The sequence below is a fragment of the Rattus norvegicus genome, chromosome 5 (genome assembly GCF_021556685.1).
Source record: "Rattus norvegicus strain SHRSP/BbbUtx chromosome 5, alternate assembly SHRSP_T2T, whole genome shotgun sequence".
NCBI classification, from domain to species: domain Eukaryota; kingdom Metazoa; phylum Chordata; class Mammalia; order Rodentia; family Muridae; genus Rattus; species Rattus norvegicus.
The window spans coordinates 42435564-42452059 of record NC_141538.1 but is presented as its reverse complement, the minus strand read 5'-3'; positions in this window follow the sequence as shown (position 1 = coordinate 42452059).

The window sequence follows — 16496 nt, the reverse complement described above, 5'->3', positions numbered from 1 at the left end:
TGTTTGCCCGGATACCGGGAAAGGGAATAACACTCGAAATGTATATAAGAAATACTCAAGTTAATAAAAAAAAAGAGCGTGTCTGTGCTCCATCTAGAGGGATTAAAAGTTTATTATTGCAGATGAATCACAGAGACCTAGAAGATTTTTGAATGTGATTCCCCTTGCCAACAAAGCCATGTTGCTGGATTAAAATTTCTCTATAGCTTTCCCCTTGATGTTTAAGCTAAAATTTGTACATAGTTTAACTAGTAAATAGAAACAATTATCAGTTACGTATACTTAACAATAAGAAGGTCTGTATGAAGATCCAGATCTTCATGTGCCCGTGATGGGATGATTGTTCATAACTGCAGTCCTGATCATCTCTCCTTCAGCAAATGTCCATTTCATCACCAATGTTCTCAGTCTGTCAGTATGAAGAATGACCTGTCCTTCTTCAGTTGGTTTGTTGAGCTATCCCATGCAGGGGGTATTATCTCCACCATGACATATCCCCTGACTTTCATTGTGATGTTAAAACATTTTTTTAAAGTATACAGGTTTATCTAATTCAGCAGGTTTGTTTGTTTGCTGTATAATCACTCACAGAATACCCAAAATAATTGATGAAACTGAGACGCACAAGTCCAGCACCATGTTTATTTATCTACAAAAGAGATCTAAGATATATTGAATGTAACACCTTAAATGGATAAATCATTGCTATCCAATAACAAAGATGATGTTTAAGTGACAAAGTATGTACATCAAAATTAAAAGACTGAAGCCATATTAATGATGTGAAAAGAATTTTAATGTCATAAATATATTACTAAAATAAAGTGATAAGGTATAATTTACAAAGTAACTTGTAGAATATGCTATAGATTTATATTTAAAAATATAATAACAATTATAGAGAAGTTTACACATACAGCCCTGTGTAATGCTTTCTGTTCAGGTCTTAATGTAAAACAAACCACCTCAAAACATCATAGCTTAAAGCAACAATTTTCCCACTATTTTCTCTCTGTTGGACTGGGCTACAAGAGGTCATTTGGGCAAAGAGTTAAGATACAGAGAGATTTCTAGATGGATCTGAAGCAGCACCTTTACAGATAAATAGTCAGAGGCAAATCCAGATTCAAACACTAAAGACCAGGCAATAAGACTGGAGGTAAATCAGTCAAATGAAAAGGCTTTTAATAATGGAGACTCTGGACAGATGACTCAGAGGTGAAAAGAGCTAGCTGCTTTTGCAGAGAATGTGCAATCTGTTTTTAGCACCCACTTCAAATAGCTCAGAGTAGCTATTTGATAGTTCTAGGTAGAGGATATGATACCCTCTTTTGACCTACACCTATACTAACACATGCATAGTGTCCAGACAGACAGGCAGGCACCGAAATATAACCGTGAAATATAAATAAATGCATCCTTAAAGGAGAAAAGGAGGAGTCAATGATTGAGATTTATTAGAGAGAAGGAAGAAAAAAGGGAAAATGGACTTTAAACTAAGATTTTCAATTAAAGAATACTTTGCTGACCTCAAATGCTATTTCATTAGGAGCTTCAAAAGTGACAATTTGTAAAGTCGTGGCAAGCAGCAAAAGTGATAAACTCTTCAGTTTTATTAACAATTTCTTTAGAGTATTGATCTACAAAGATTGCTTTGTTCTTTCAAACCACCAAATGTGAAGGAACTGTCTCAAACCTTCACTTATTTTTAAAAGACAATAGATAATGCTCCAGGAGAAACTTTATTTGTTGGTTTCCCATCAACAGAGCCTTACCACAAGATCTCTTCCTGCCTTCTTAGAAGTTAGTAACTAAATGGACAGAGTAGAGATCTGTGTTTTGTAAATGCCACATCATCCTGTCATCTTGCACTAACATACGTTTCCATCTCCCAATCTCCCTTCAACCACAGGGTCCCTAAAATTTCCCAGATTCTGATAATCTAAAAGTTTGGAGGTTCTGTGGAAATAACACCCCCCAACCCCTGCCCTTCTTGGCTCCACTACTTTGTTTTTCCTTTAACATATTGCTTCTCATAGCATCTTATTTTCTACTTGTGTTGGAGAAACCTATTACATTTCCTAATTACTAAGAGCTCCTAATACTTTCTTCCTCTGCTTATACTTACTTTGACTCCTTCATTTTCATGATACTTGTGGACTATGGGGGTAATCCATCTACTTGAACTTTACTCTTGCAGTCAGCAGGGCAGGGCAGTTATAGTCCAGTCCGTCGCCCTTATTTATTTATTTATTTATTTATTTATTTATTTATTTATTTATTTATTTATTTATTTTTAACCTTTCTTTTTTTTCTTTTTTTTTTCAGAGCTGAGGACCGAACCTGGGGCCTTGTGCTTGCTAGGCAAGTGTTCTACCACTGAGCTAAATCCCTAACCCCTATTTTTAACCTTTCTTACCAACCATATTTATTTAATGTGTAGCTACCAAAAGAAAGGCTCTTCTCACAACAGAATGTTTACACCCTGAGAAGAAGACAGAGGAGCTCTGTGAGGTACATTGCATTGTGGTTGAATATAGAGCAACCATCTGCAGTGAAAATACACTATGGTAGGAGAAAACACGAGCAGAAAATGTATTTAATTTTTTAAATTATTTATTTATTTATTTTTCTTTTTTTATACTCCAGATTTTATTCACCTCCCAGTACCCCAGAGGGTACTCTGACTATATCACATTTCGTACCTCCTCCCTCCACCTCCCCTCTATCTCCATAAGGATGTCCACACCTCACCCACCCCACCAAACCTCTACACTCCCTGGGGTTTCCAGTCTCTGGAGGGTTAGGTGCATCTTCTCTGACTGAACCCAGACCTGGGAGTCCTCTGCTGTATATGTGTTGGGGGCCTCATCTCAGATGGTGTATGCTCACTGGTTGGTGATCCAGTTTCTGAGAGATCTTGAGGGTCCAGGTTAACTGAGACTGCTTGTCCTCTTTCGAGGTTGCCCTCCTCCTCAGCTTCCTCCAGCTTTTCCTTAATTCAACCAGAGGGCTCAGCACCTTCTATTCACTGGTTGGGTGCACATATCTGCATCTAGTCTTTCAGCTGTTTGTTGGGTCTTTTGGAGGGCAGTCATGATAGGTCCCTTTTTGTGGCTGTTCCATAGCTTCAGTTATAATGTCAGGTCTTGGGGTCTCCCCTTGAGTTATATCCTGTTTTGGGACTGTCACTTCACCTTCTTTTCCTCAGGCTCTTCTCCATTTCTATCCCTTCAATTCCTTAAGACAGAAACAATTATAGGTCAGAGATTGGGCTGTGGGATAACAACCCCATCCCTCACTTGATGCCTTGTTTTCTTGTGGAGGTGGGGTCTACAAGTTCCCTCTCCCCACTACAGGACATTTCGACTAGGGTCCCTCCCTTTGAGTCCTGAGAATCTCTCATCTTCCACTTTTCTGGTACATTTTTGAGGGTCCTCCCAACCTCCTTCCTCTTGATGTTGCCTGTTTTCATTCTTTCTGCTGGCCTGTGAGGCTTCAGTCCTTTTCCCCGAGCCAATACCAGATTATGTCCCTCTACCTCCATGACTTTTCCCTCACAGGATCCTCCTTCCTTCTCCCATAAGGCTGCTTTCTTCTCCCTCCCAAATGGGACTGAGCTGTCCTCACTTGGGGCCTTCAGCTTGTTGACATTTTTGAGTTCTGTGGACTTTATCTTGAGTGCATATCTTTTTGGGTCTGAGTTACCTCACTCAGGATGATATTTTCTTTTTTAAAAAATAATTTTATTTTCTTGTATATTTTATGTATTTACATTTCAAATGTTATCTTGCCTCCTATTCTCCCTCCCCCTGCTTCTATGAGGATACTCCCATTCCTAAGTACCCACACCAACCTCACTACCCTGGCATTACCCTACATTGGTGAGACAAACCCTCACAGGACCATGGGGTTTTCCTCCCATTGATTCTGGACAATGCCATCCTCTCTTATATATTTGGCTGGAGTGATGGGTCCCTCCATGGGACCTCATTGATTGGTTGGTGGTTTAGTCCCTGGGAGCTCTTGTGGGATCTTGTTGGTTGATACTATTGTTCTTCCTATGGTGTTGCAAACCCCTTTCTCTCCTTCAGTCTTTAACTCCTCCATTGGGGTTCACTTGTTCAGTTCAATGGTTAGCTGCAAGCATCCTCATCTGTATCAGTAGGGCTCTGGCAGAGCCTCTTAGGTGACACCATATCTGGCTCCTATCAGCAAGCACTTCTTGGCATCAGCAATAGTGAGTGGGTATGTTGACTGCTTATGGGATGGATCCTCTGGAGGGGCAGTATTTGGATGACCCTTTCTTCAATCCCTGCTCTACTCCTTGTCCCTGTATTTCCTCCCATGAGTATTTTGTTCTCCCTCTAAGCATCCACATTTTGGTCTTCCTTCTTGAATTTCATATGATCTGTGAATTTTTTCTTAGGTATCCAAAGCTTTTGGGCTAATATCCACTTATCACTGAGTGCATACCATGCGTATTCTTTTGTGACTGGGTTACCTCACTCAGGATGATATTTTCTAGTTCCATCCATTTGCCTAAGAATTTCATGTAGTCATTGTTCTTAATAGCTGAGTAGTACTTACTAGCTGAGTAGTAATCCATTGTGTAAATGTACCATATTTTCTCTATCCATTCCTCTGTTGAAGGACACCTGGGTTCTTTCTAGCTTCTGGCTATTATACATAAGGTTACTGTGAACATAATGGAGCATGTGTCCTTGTTATATGTTGGAGCATCGTTTGGGTATATGCCCAGGAGTGGTATAGCTGGGTCCTCAGGTAGTACTATTTCCAATTTTCTGAGGAACTGCCAGATTGATTTCCAGAGTGGTTGTACCAGCCTGCAATTCCACAAATAATGGAGGTTTGTTCCTCTTTCTCCACATCTTTGCCAGCATCTATTATCACCTGAGTTTTTGATCTTAGCCATTTTGACTGGTATGAGACGGAATCTGAGGGTTGCTTTGATTTGCATTTCCCCTATGACTAAGGATTTTGAACATCCCTTTAGGTGCTTATCAGCCATTCGATATTCCTCAGTTGAGAATTCTTTGTTTAGTTCTGTTCCCGTTTTTTAAATAGGGTTATTTGATTCTCTGGAGTCTACCCTCTTGAGTTGTTTGTATATATTAGATATTAGCCCTGTATTGGATGTAGGATTGATAAAGACCTTTTCTTAATCTGTTGGTTGCCATTTTGTTGGTTGCCTCTGCCTTACAAATTTTTGCAATTTTATGAGGTGTCATCTGTCAATTCTTGATCTTACAGCATAAGTCGTTAATGTTCTATTCAGGAAATTTTCCTCTGTGCCTATGTGTTCAAGGATCTTCCCTACTTTCTCTTCTAGTAGTTTTAGTGTGTCTAATTTTATGTCGAGGTCCTTGGTCCACTTGGACTTGATCTTTGTAATTTGCATTCTTCTATGTGCTGACTCACTGTCGAACCAGCTTCATTTGTTGAAAATGCTGCCATTCATGACTATTGAATAATTGGTCACCAAACAGGCCTCAACAGATACAAAAAGATTGAAATAATCCCATGCATCCTATTAGATCACCATGGACTAAGGCTGTTCTTCAATAACAACAAAAACAACAGATATCCCCACACATATTAAAGCTGAGCAATGCTCTACTCAATGACAACTTGGTCAAGGAAGGAATAAAGAAGGAAATTAAAGACTTTTTAGAATTTAATGAAAATGATGGCACAACATACCCAAACTTATGGGAAGTAGTCTGCTTCTTATCCAGCCAGGTGATGATTTTATTGTACTTGTCAAGAATAATTATGTTTGTTCTCATCATTGATCTTGCCTTGAATTTCCTGATCTTGAACAGTTGCTTTCATGTTGAAGGCACAAGCCTCCAGTGAATTCTTGGAGGAAACCTTATCTCTCTGCTAGTCCAATACAAAGGGGAGATAAAAAGTTTCCAATCAGAAGTGTCCTTAATGGTTCTGACAATGATTAAAATGACAAAAATGAAGGAAATCACAGAAGCTTACCTTGGAAAGACTTACCAATGCTTCTATCACAGTGCCAGCTTACTTCATTGACTCTCAGTGGCAGGCAAAAAAAGATGCTGTAACTATTGCTGGCCTCAATGTACTTTGAATTATCAATGAGCCAACTGTTTCTGCTATTGTTTATGCCTTAGATAAGAAGGTCATAGCTGAAAGGAATGTGCTGATTTTTGACTTGGGAGATGGCACTTTTGATGTGTCAATCCTCACTATTGAGGATAGAATTTTGAGGTCAAATCAACAACTAGTGATACTCACTTGGGTGGAGAAGAGAAGACTTTGACAATCAAATGTTCAACCATTTCATTGCTGAGTTTAAGCAAAAGCACAAGAAGGACATCTGTGAGAACAAGAGAGCTGTCCAGAGCCTCCACACTACCTGTGAGTGGGCCAAGTGCACCCTCACCTCTACATCCCAGGCCAGTATTAAGATTGAATCTCTCAATATGTGAATTGACTTCAATACCTCCATTACCCATGCTTGATTTGAGGAACTGAATGCTGACCTGTTCTGTGGCACATTGGACCCTGTAGAGAAGGCCCTTTGAGATACCAAACTAGACAAGTCACAGATCCATGGTATTGTCTTGGTGGGTGGGTCTACCAGAATTCCCAATATTCAGAAACTTCTGCAAGACTTCTTCAATGAAAAGGATAGAATAAGAGCATTAACCCAAATGAAGCCATTGCCTATGGTAGAACTGTCCAGGCAGCCATTCTATCTGGAGACCAGTCTGAGAATGTTCAGGAATTGCTGCTCTTGGATGTCATTCCTTCTTTCCTTGGGATTGAAACTGCTGGTGGAGTCATGACTGTCCTCATCAAGCACAGTAGCACCGTTCCCACCAAGTAGACACAGACTTTCACCACCTACTGTGACAATCCTACTGTACTCATCCAGGTGTATGAAGGTGAAAGGGCCATGACCATGGAAAACAATCTGCTTGGAAAGTTTGAGCTCACAGGCATACCTCCAGTACCCCTTGGGGTTTCTTAGATTGAGGTCACTTTTTACATTGGTGCCAATGGCATCCTCAATGTTTGTTCTGTATAGAAGAACAGGAGAACAAGATCACCATCACCAATGACTAGTGCCGCTTAAGTAAGAATGATATTGCGTGCATGGTCCAAGAAGCTGAGAAGTACAAAGTCACCTGAGGTTTTGATCTCAGCCGTATTGATTGGTATAAGGTAGAATCTCGTGGTTGTTTTGATTTTCACTTTTATGACCACTAAGAACTTTGAACATTTCTTTAGGTGCTTCTCAGCCATTCGAGATTCCTTTATTGTGAATTCTCAGTTTATTTCTATACCTCTTTTTTTTGATTGGGTTTTTTTTTTTTTTTTTTTTTTTGGTGATTAGCTTCTTGAGTTCTTTATATATTTTGGATATGAGCCCTCTATCAAATATAAGATTACTGATTTTTTTTTCAATCTCTAGCTTGCTGATTTGTCTTATTGACTATGCCCTTTGCCTTACAGAAACTTTCCAGTTTCATGAGGTCCCATTTATCAATACTTGATCTTAGAGCATGAGCCATTGGAGTTCCGTTCAGAAAATTCCCCTCCTGTGTCAGTGAGATCACAGCTCTTTCCCACTTTCTCTTCTATTAGGTTAAATGTATCTGGTGTTATGTTGATGTCCTTGATCCACTTGAACTTGAGTTTTGTACAAGGTGACAAATAAGTGTTTATTTTCACTCCTTTACATACAGATAGCCAGTTAAACAAGCACCATTTATCGAAGATGCTTTCTTTTTTCCATTGTATATTTTTGGCTTCTTTGTCAAATATCAACTGTGCATAAGTGTGTGGTTTATTTCTGGGTGATCAATTCTATTCCCCTGATCAACCTATCTGTCCCTGTACCAATAACATGCAGTTTTTATCACTATTGTTTTGTAGCAGAGCTTGTAATCAGGACTGGTGATTCCCCCAGATATTCTTTTATTGTTAAAAATTGTTTTCGCTATTCTGGGATTTTCACCTTTCCAGATGAATTTAAGAATTGCTTTTTTCATGTCTTTGCAGAATCATTTTGGAATTTTGATGGGGATTGCATTGAATCTGTATATTGCCTTTGGTAGGATGGGCATTTTTCCTATGTTTATTCTGCCAATCCATAATCATGGAAGATTTATCCATTTTCTGAGATCTTCTTAGATTTCTTTTTTGAGAGACTTGAAGTTATTGTCATACAGATCTCTTGCAGTGAACGGAAACTGTGTGAAACTTTATCTTCTATGTGTATGTAAGCTTACTTTAAAATTTTTCCCAAGGTGATTTGAGAATGGGTGGAATTCAATGGGAGAATTTCTCATTGTAGAGCTCTATTCTTCTTTGTGGAGAGATACACCAGTGCTTAAATCATTCATTCAGTGAAGTATGTAGCTTTCTAAGAATGTAGGCTTTTAGAGTAGACATGTATGAAAAACATTTGAAATTTGACAGTATAACTTGCATATTACATTTTTTGTAAGAACATATATTTTGATGAAAGGTATAAACAAATTATTGACAAAATAATTATTTCAGAAAAAAATCAATACTATGTAGAATCCAATGAATTTTTGTGATGCTCTTAATGTAAGAGAGGTCTTCATTTATGTAAAAATAAAGAAGGCAATGCAAAGACATGTAATGGTATGATCGATCCTCTTGACAATATGTATTACATGACTTAAAAAGAAATAAAAGGGAAACATACATGTGACCCAACATATATGACTTAAAATATGTATTTTAATTATATATTCTAAAATGCATGCTATAGTTTGACTCCTGAAAATCACAAGTATGATAGATATGCTTAATGGCATATTTAGAATGATATATGTGTTTGTGCATGTCAGTGTTACTGATAACATGTAATTTTACCTGATGAGCTGTGTTCATATATTAAAATAATCTTGATGTATGTATGAAGAAATTTTTGTTAAAAGTAAGTTTTTTTTTAAAAATTAAGGCATTTGATACAATCTCTTGTTGCATTAATAATGGTTAAGATTGCAAAAATTCACAGTGTTTTCACAGCATTTTAAAATGTTTATTTTAACTTCATGTAGATAAAGAGCAAGGTCTAGCCTGACAACGCTCTGAAAAATAAAAATACTTAGATACTTACTTTTGACTTGGAGTTTCCCTTGGTACTGGTATCTGAAAAATGAGGTGAATTATGATTCCAGTACCATTTTGTTACTGCAGACTCCTTTCCATTACACCCTAATGAAACTGTAAAAAGATTAATTCAGATGCATGAAAACTCAGATTAATAAAAGTTATGCTTTATACAGAAAAATGTACTTTACTTTTTCTTGTTTTATGCTTCTCTTGATAAAGATCCAAGGAAGAATGATTTCTGACACGTTTCCAACACTCCAACACTTTTCACACGTGTGTGTGTGTGTGCGTGCGTGTGTGTGCGTGCGTGTGTGTGTGTATATGCACCATTCATTTTGATATTGATGATTCAGAATGTTTAATGATACTGACAGATTTAAGTTTATCTTGGGATTTTTGTGTTTAAAAAAAATAAGAAAATGTAAACAAAAAGATAACCTGATTGTAAAACATTTAAAATGGGTTGCTTCTCTATAGTGTTACCAAAGCACTTCAAGACAATCATTTTCACTGTTTAAAGAGGGTTCTAAGTGTTTTATACAGACACTGAAAGTGAAAGCTCAAAGAAACAGAAGAACTTCACTTTAAGTCTTCCAAATGTATGAACTCTCACTACTGGGCAGCTCCCGGCCATCCATGACTATTGAACACTTACTAATTTTAGCAGTGTCTTCAGTAAGAATAAAATGTACTTTCTTGGAGGTATTTTTTTAAACTTTGGCCATGCATTGTTATGAAAATTAGTGAAGACTACAAAGAAGAAAGGAGGAAGTCAGACAAAAGTAGGTGGAAACAGGCACTTGAAGATAGACATGAGCAATTAAAAGTGTGGAGGGCAATCTCCCTTTGGTCTGGACCTCCACTAGACCAGATTGACCTGACCTTTTCCACCACCCAACAGTCTGCAGGTCTCTGGAGACCTTCTACAGCAAGGGCAAAGATAAGACTAAACCGAAATAAACAGATCAGCTGGGATCCCCAAGGAACCCAGGAAATTAGGAACCTTTCTGCTCCAAGTGAACTCTATCTCTCTTCTGGTACCAACATCAGAGCGGGTTATGTGTCTGCTCATCTCGCCATCCTGAAGTCTGCAGGTCTCCTAGGAGATTTGTTGCAACCAGGACAACAGCCTCCAACTCTGCATGTGCAGACCAGCATGTCTGTCCCTCTCACTACCCCACAGACTGAAGGTCCCTTAGGAGACCTCCTGCAGCCTGAGAAATAGGTCTCCCAGAACTGCTGCAACCAGGAACACAGGAGGCAGGCTCCAGACAGAGACATCCAGGCCAGTTAACACCAGAGATAACCAGAGGGCAAGAGGGAAGCAGAAGAACATAAGTAATGGAAGCCAATATATTTTAGCACCATCATAACCCAGTTCTCCCACCATAACAAGTCATGGATACACCAATACACTACAAAAGCAAATTGCCAACCTAAAATTCCATCTCATGAATATAATAGAGACCTTTCAGGAGGACATAAATAACATATTTAAAGAAATATAGAAACAGAACTAAAGAGGTAGAAGTCCTTGAAGAGGGAGGGAGTGCTTAGTTGCCTGCGGGAGCACTTTTATGGAGGCAGAGGGTGGGAAGATGGGATGGACAGTTTCCAGAGATGAAACCAGGAAAAGGGATTACATTTGAAATATCAAAAAGAAAATATCCAATAAAGAAGAAAAAAGAAATACTGGAAAACACAACGAAATAGGTAAAAGAATTGAACAAAGTAGTACAAGACCTAAAAGAAGAAGTAGAAACAGTAAAGAAATAACAAAAGGAGGCAACCCTGGAAATGGAAAACCTATGAAAGAGATGGGAGGTACAGATGCAAGTATCACCAACAGAATACAAGAGATAGAAGATAGAAACTCAGGTATAGAAGACCATAGAAGATATTGACACAATGCTAAAAAAACCCAAACAACAACAACAAACAAACAAACAAAAACAAAGCATAAAAATCTACCAACCCAAAACATCCAGGAAATCAAGGACACAAGAAATACACCAAACTTCTCAACAGAGACTCTAAAAGCCAGAAAATCCTGGACAAATGTCATCTAGACCCAGAGAGAACACAAATGCCAGCCCAGGCTACTATACCTAGCAAAACTCTCAATCATCATAGATGAAAAACAAAAATATTCTATGACTTAACTAGACTTTAACAATATCTATCTGTCAATCCAGACCTACTGAGGATTCCAGAAGGAAAACTGCAACAGAAGGACGGTATCTACAACAAAGAAAAAACAAGATATTAAAAGTTTCACAACAAATCCAAAAGGAGAATATCACACACATAATGCTATCCCTAACAACAAACATAACAGGAACTAACAACCACTTGTTTTTAATATTTCTGGACATCAAAGGACTCAATTCCGCAATCAAAAGATATGAACTAACAGTCTGGATATGCAAACAAAATCCAGCATTTTGCTGTATGCAAGAAACACACATGACAGATACTACCTCAGAATAAAAGCTGAAAAAAAGTTTTCCAAACAAATGGTCCCAAGAAACAAGCTGGAGTTGCTATACTAATATCCAATAAAATAGACTTTTAACCAAAAGTTATCAAGTGAGATGAGAAAGGACATTTGATTCTCCTTAAAAGAAAAACCCAAAAGGGTGAACTCTAAATTCTGAACAGCTATGCCCCAAATACAAGGTCACCCACATTCATAAATGAAACTTTATTAAAGCTCAGAACATGGGCTGGAGAGATGGCTCAGCGGTTAAGAGCACCCGACTACTCTTCCAGAGGTCCTGAGTTCAATTCCCAGCAACCACATGGTGGTTCACAACCATCTGTAAAGAGATCCTATGCCCTCTTCTGGTGTGTCTGAAGTCAGCTACAGTGTTCTTTTATATAATAAATGAATAAAATCTTTAAAAAAAGCGCAGAAAACATATTGAACCTCACACAATAATAGTGGGAGACTTTAACACCCCAGTCTTATCAGTGTACAGGTCACTGAAACAAAAACTAAACAGAGATACAGTGAAACTAACAGAAATTATGAACCAAATGGATTTAACAGATATCACAGAACATTTCACTTTAATACCAGAGAATATACATTATTCTCAGCACCCAATAGCACATTGGGGTTCCAAAATTGACCATATAGTTAGACATAAAGCAGTCCTCAACAGATACAAGAAGATTGAAGAATCCCATGGACGAAGTCTAGACTTCAATAACAACAGAAAGCCCACATAGTCATGGAAACTGAACAACTTTCTACTCAATAATAACTTGGTCATGGAAGAAATAAGAAAGAAATTAAAGATTCTATAGAATTTATTGAAAATGAAGACACATCATACCGAAACTTATGGAGCACAATAAAAATAGTGTTAAGTAGAAAATTTATAAAACTAGTGCCTTCATAAAGAAACTGGAGAGATTCCATACAAGCAACTTAACAGTGCAACTGAAAGATTTAGAACAGAAAGACGCAAACACATCCAAGAGGAGTAGATAGCAGGAAATAGTCAAAATCAGGGCTGAAACAAACCAATTATAAACAAAGAAAACTATACAACAATTCAAAACAAAACAAAACCAACCAACAAACAAAAAACAAGAACTGGTTCTTTGAGAAATTCAACAAGATAGAAAAACCTTTAGCCAAACTAACTAAAGGGCACAGAGACAGTATCCAAATTAACAAAATCAGAAATGAAAAGGGAGATATAACCACAGAAATGGAGGAAATTAAAATACATTTTCAGGTCCTACTACAAAAGCCTATACTCAACAAAACTGCAAAATCTGAATGAAATGGATGAATTTCCAGACATATATAAGGTAACAAAGTTAAATCAAGAGCAGATCAACTCTATAAACAGTCCCATAAATTAACTGTAATTAAAAACTCCCAACTGAAAAATAAGCCCAAGTCCAGGATTTAGTGCAGAATTCAAAGACCTTCAAAGAAGAGCTAATACCAACACTCCTCAAACTATTCCATAAAATAGTAGCAAGGAAAACTACTTAGTTCATTCCATGAAAACAACAGTAACTCTGATACTTAAACTACAAAAGAACCCAACACAGAAAAAAGAACTTCAGAACAATTTTGTTTGTGCATGTTGATGGGAAATTACTCAATAAAATTCTAAAATTCTGGCAAACCAAATCCAAGAATACATCAAAGCACAATTCACCACAATTAAGAAGGCTTCATCCCAGGGATACAGAGATGGTTCAATATACAGATTTCCATCAATGTCATCCAGTATATAAATAAACTCAAGTTTAAAAAAATCACAAGATCATCACATTAGATGCTGAAAAAGCCTTTGACATAATACAACACTCCTTCATGCAAAAAAGTTTTGGTACTTACCTAAACCTAATAAAGGCAAAATATAGGAAATCAACAGTCAATATCAAATTAAATGGAGAGATACTTGAAGTGATCCCACTAAAACCAGGGACAAGACAAAGTTGCCTACTTTTCCCATATATAAGGCAAAAGACGAAGACAATAGGATCAATCAGCAACGTACAATTTGGGGAAAAAATATTCACTAATCCCACATCTGATAGAGAGCTAATATCCAAAATGTATAAAGAACTTAACAAGTTAACCCCCCCAAACCCCAATTAAAATGGGGCACAGAGAGAGGGAACTTAAAAGAGTCCACCTCCAGTAGATAGACATGGTCACAAGTGTAGGGACAGTGTTAACAAACCTAGTCAAAATTTCTGACCTTGAATTGTTCCTGTCTAAAAGAACTGCAGGTTCAGAAAATGGAGAAGAGACCAAAGGAAAGGTGTTCTCATGAGGGGAGGGGCACCAAGACCTGACACTATTCTATTAGTAATGCTTTGGTGTGCTTATAGACAGGAGTCTGCCATTGTTGTCCTCTGAGAGGTCCAACTAGCAGTTGGCTGAGACAGATGCAAATACACCCAACCATTGGACTGAAGTTGGCGAACAGTTTGGTTAAGATCAGGGAAGGATTGAAGAAGCTGAAGGGGAGGGTAATCCCATAGAAAGATCAGCAGTCTCAACTAACATGGATCCCCAGAGATCCCAGAGATGGAGCCACAAACCAGGCAGCATAGTGAGCCGTTCAGAGGCCCCCAGCACATATATAGCAGAGGAGTGCCTGGTCTGGCCTGGTGAGACTTGAGGAACCAGGGCAGGGGGAGGTCTGGTTGGGGAAGAGCATCCTTTCAGAGACAGGGGAAGGAAGAAAGGGATGAGGAACTTTGCGGGGAGGGGAGGGTTACCTGGCGCAGTTTACAGTTGGATTGTAAATAAAATGTTGTGTGGAGGAGGGCGGGGGGTTGTATTGTCAAGGAACTCATTGACCGGTTTGCTTTGCCAGGTGTTGATATGGAGTATAAACTTAGTCTCCTTTCTCGATTTATAAGCATGACAGTTCGAATTTTAAAAGGATTTCCCTGTCTTTTTGTTATAAGACCCAGTGAACTGAATCTTAACCAGCCTCTTTGTTTCTGTTGTGAATATTTCACTCACAAGCAAAAATAGCAAAACTGCTTATCGATACCAGTCAGCCATAGAGTGAAGAGTTGCAGAGATGAAAAATCATTACTTTGGTTTCCTTAAAGGGCCTTTTTGTATCATCTCATTATAGCACGCACTAATATTGCATGTGCTTCAGATACTCTATTTACTAGTTTTCTACACTTTCCAGAGGTTATAAAGTGAGAGACATGGCAATATTGATACAACTTAAGTCTAATACTATGTAAAGACATTATCACAGAGACTCTTAAAAGACAGATAATAAAGCATTCAGGATAATATATTCAATGATTTTTATTAGAATATACATCTGTATAAAGGAAGACAGTAAGGAAGCCAGGTAAAGCTAGTTATGTAATAAACTGTCCTCTCTCTCCCTCTCCCTCTCCTTCTCCCTCTCCCTCTCCCTCTGCCCCTCTCACTTTTTCATTCTCTCTAGAGAGAAACATTGTAAAGAACCATGACTAATACATCTATCCACATGATATCCTTGTCGCCTGATGAACAGTGAGTCCGTTCAGTCCCAACACTATTTCTTATTTGCAGAGATCTATCTTCTTACTAAGTGTCTAAGTCATACAAGAAGTAGACTGCAAGATGAAATTAAACACTGAACATGGAAGATAATTTTTTGCGAGTGAAAAAAATGCATGAACTGGAAAGACTGGGAATATCCCGACCATAACGTAAGTGATCATCAGAGAGAAAAATGCCTCTGATGGGGGTGATGAGGAAGGCTTCAGTCAGGATATCAGCACTTCTCCAACACAAACCTGGACATCAGAATATCCCGTCATTCTGAGAAGGTCTCTCTTAGTTAGGATTTCCATTGCTGTGAAAAGACATCATGACCATGGTAACTCTTCTTTTTTTTTTTTTTTTCATCTTTATTAAATTGGGTATTTCTTATTTACATTTCAAATGTTATTCCCTTTCCCGGTTTCCATGCCAGCATCTCCCTAACCCCTCCCCCTCACATTCTATGTGGGTGTTCCCCTCCCAATCCTCCCCCCATTACCACCCTCCCTCCAAGAATCCCATTCACTGAGGGTCCAGCCTTGGCAAGACCAAGGGCTTCCCCTTCGACCTTGGCAACTCTTATAAAAGAAAAGTTTTAATTGGGGTTACTTTATAGTTTCAGAGTTTTAGTCCATTATCGTCATGGTAAGAGTCATGGCAGTAATCTGTCAGGTGTGGTATTGGAGACACCATGAGAGTTCTACATCTTGAACCACAGGCAGCAGGAGACCCATCCACTGGGCATGCCTTGAGCAATGATACACTTCACAGTGACACACTTTCTCCAACAGGGCCACATCTACTCATAGTGCCACTTCCTATGGATCAAGCATTCAAACATGAGTGTATGGTGCCATGCTTATTCAAACTACCACAAATGTCATCATTTATTTTTCCCTATCATGTTCTATCATGGTTTGAGAGTAGTGGTTGGAACTGTGTCAATGCCACAGGAGATTTTACAGCATAATAACTGTAGATCTTTGTCAGCTACATTTTCCGTAGAGAGGGCACACAATCCCAAGACTTTACACAGATACCTATTTCCATCTAAATTTCCCATGAACTGTCTTTCTGTTTTTGTTATAATTTTTGAGAGTACATGCTATTTCCTCAAGCCTTTATACAAATATGCATGAGAAGAAACCCAGTTAGAATATTTTCAGTTAAATTATTACCTTGCTCAGAAATGAGTTTTAGGAAAACTTGGAATGCACTCCTGACTTGCAATATCCTCAGCTAAAAATAATCTAAGCTACAAATGAATAAATGTAGGACAATATAAACAGACATGTTATATATTAATTCA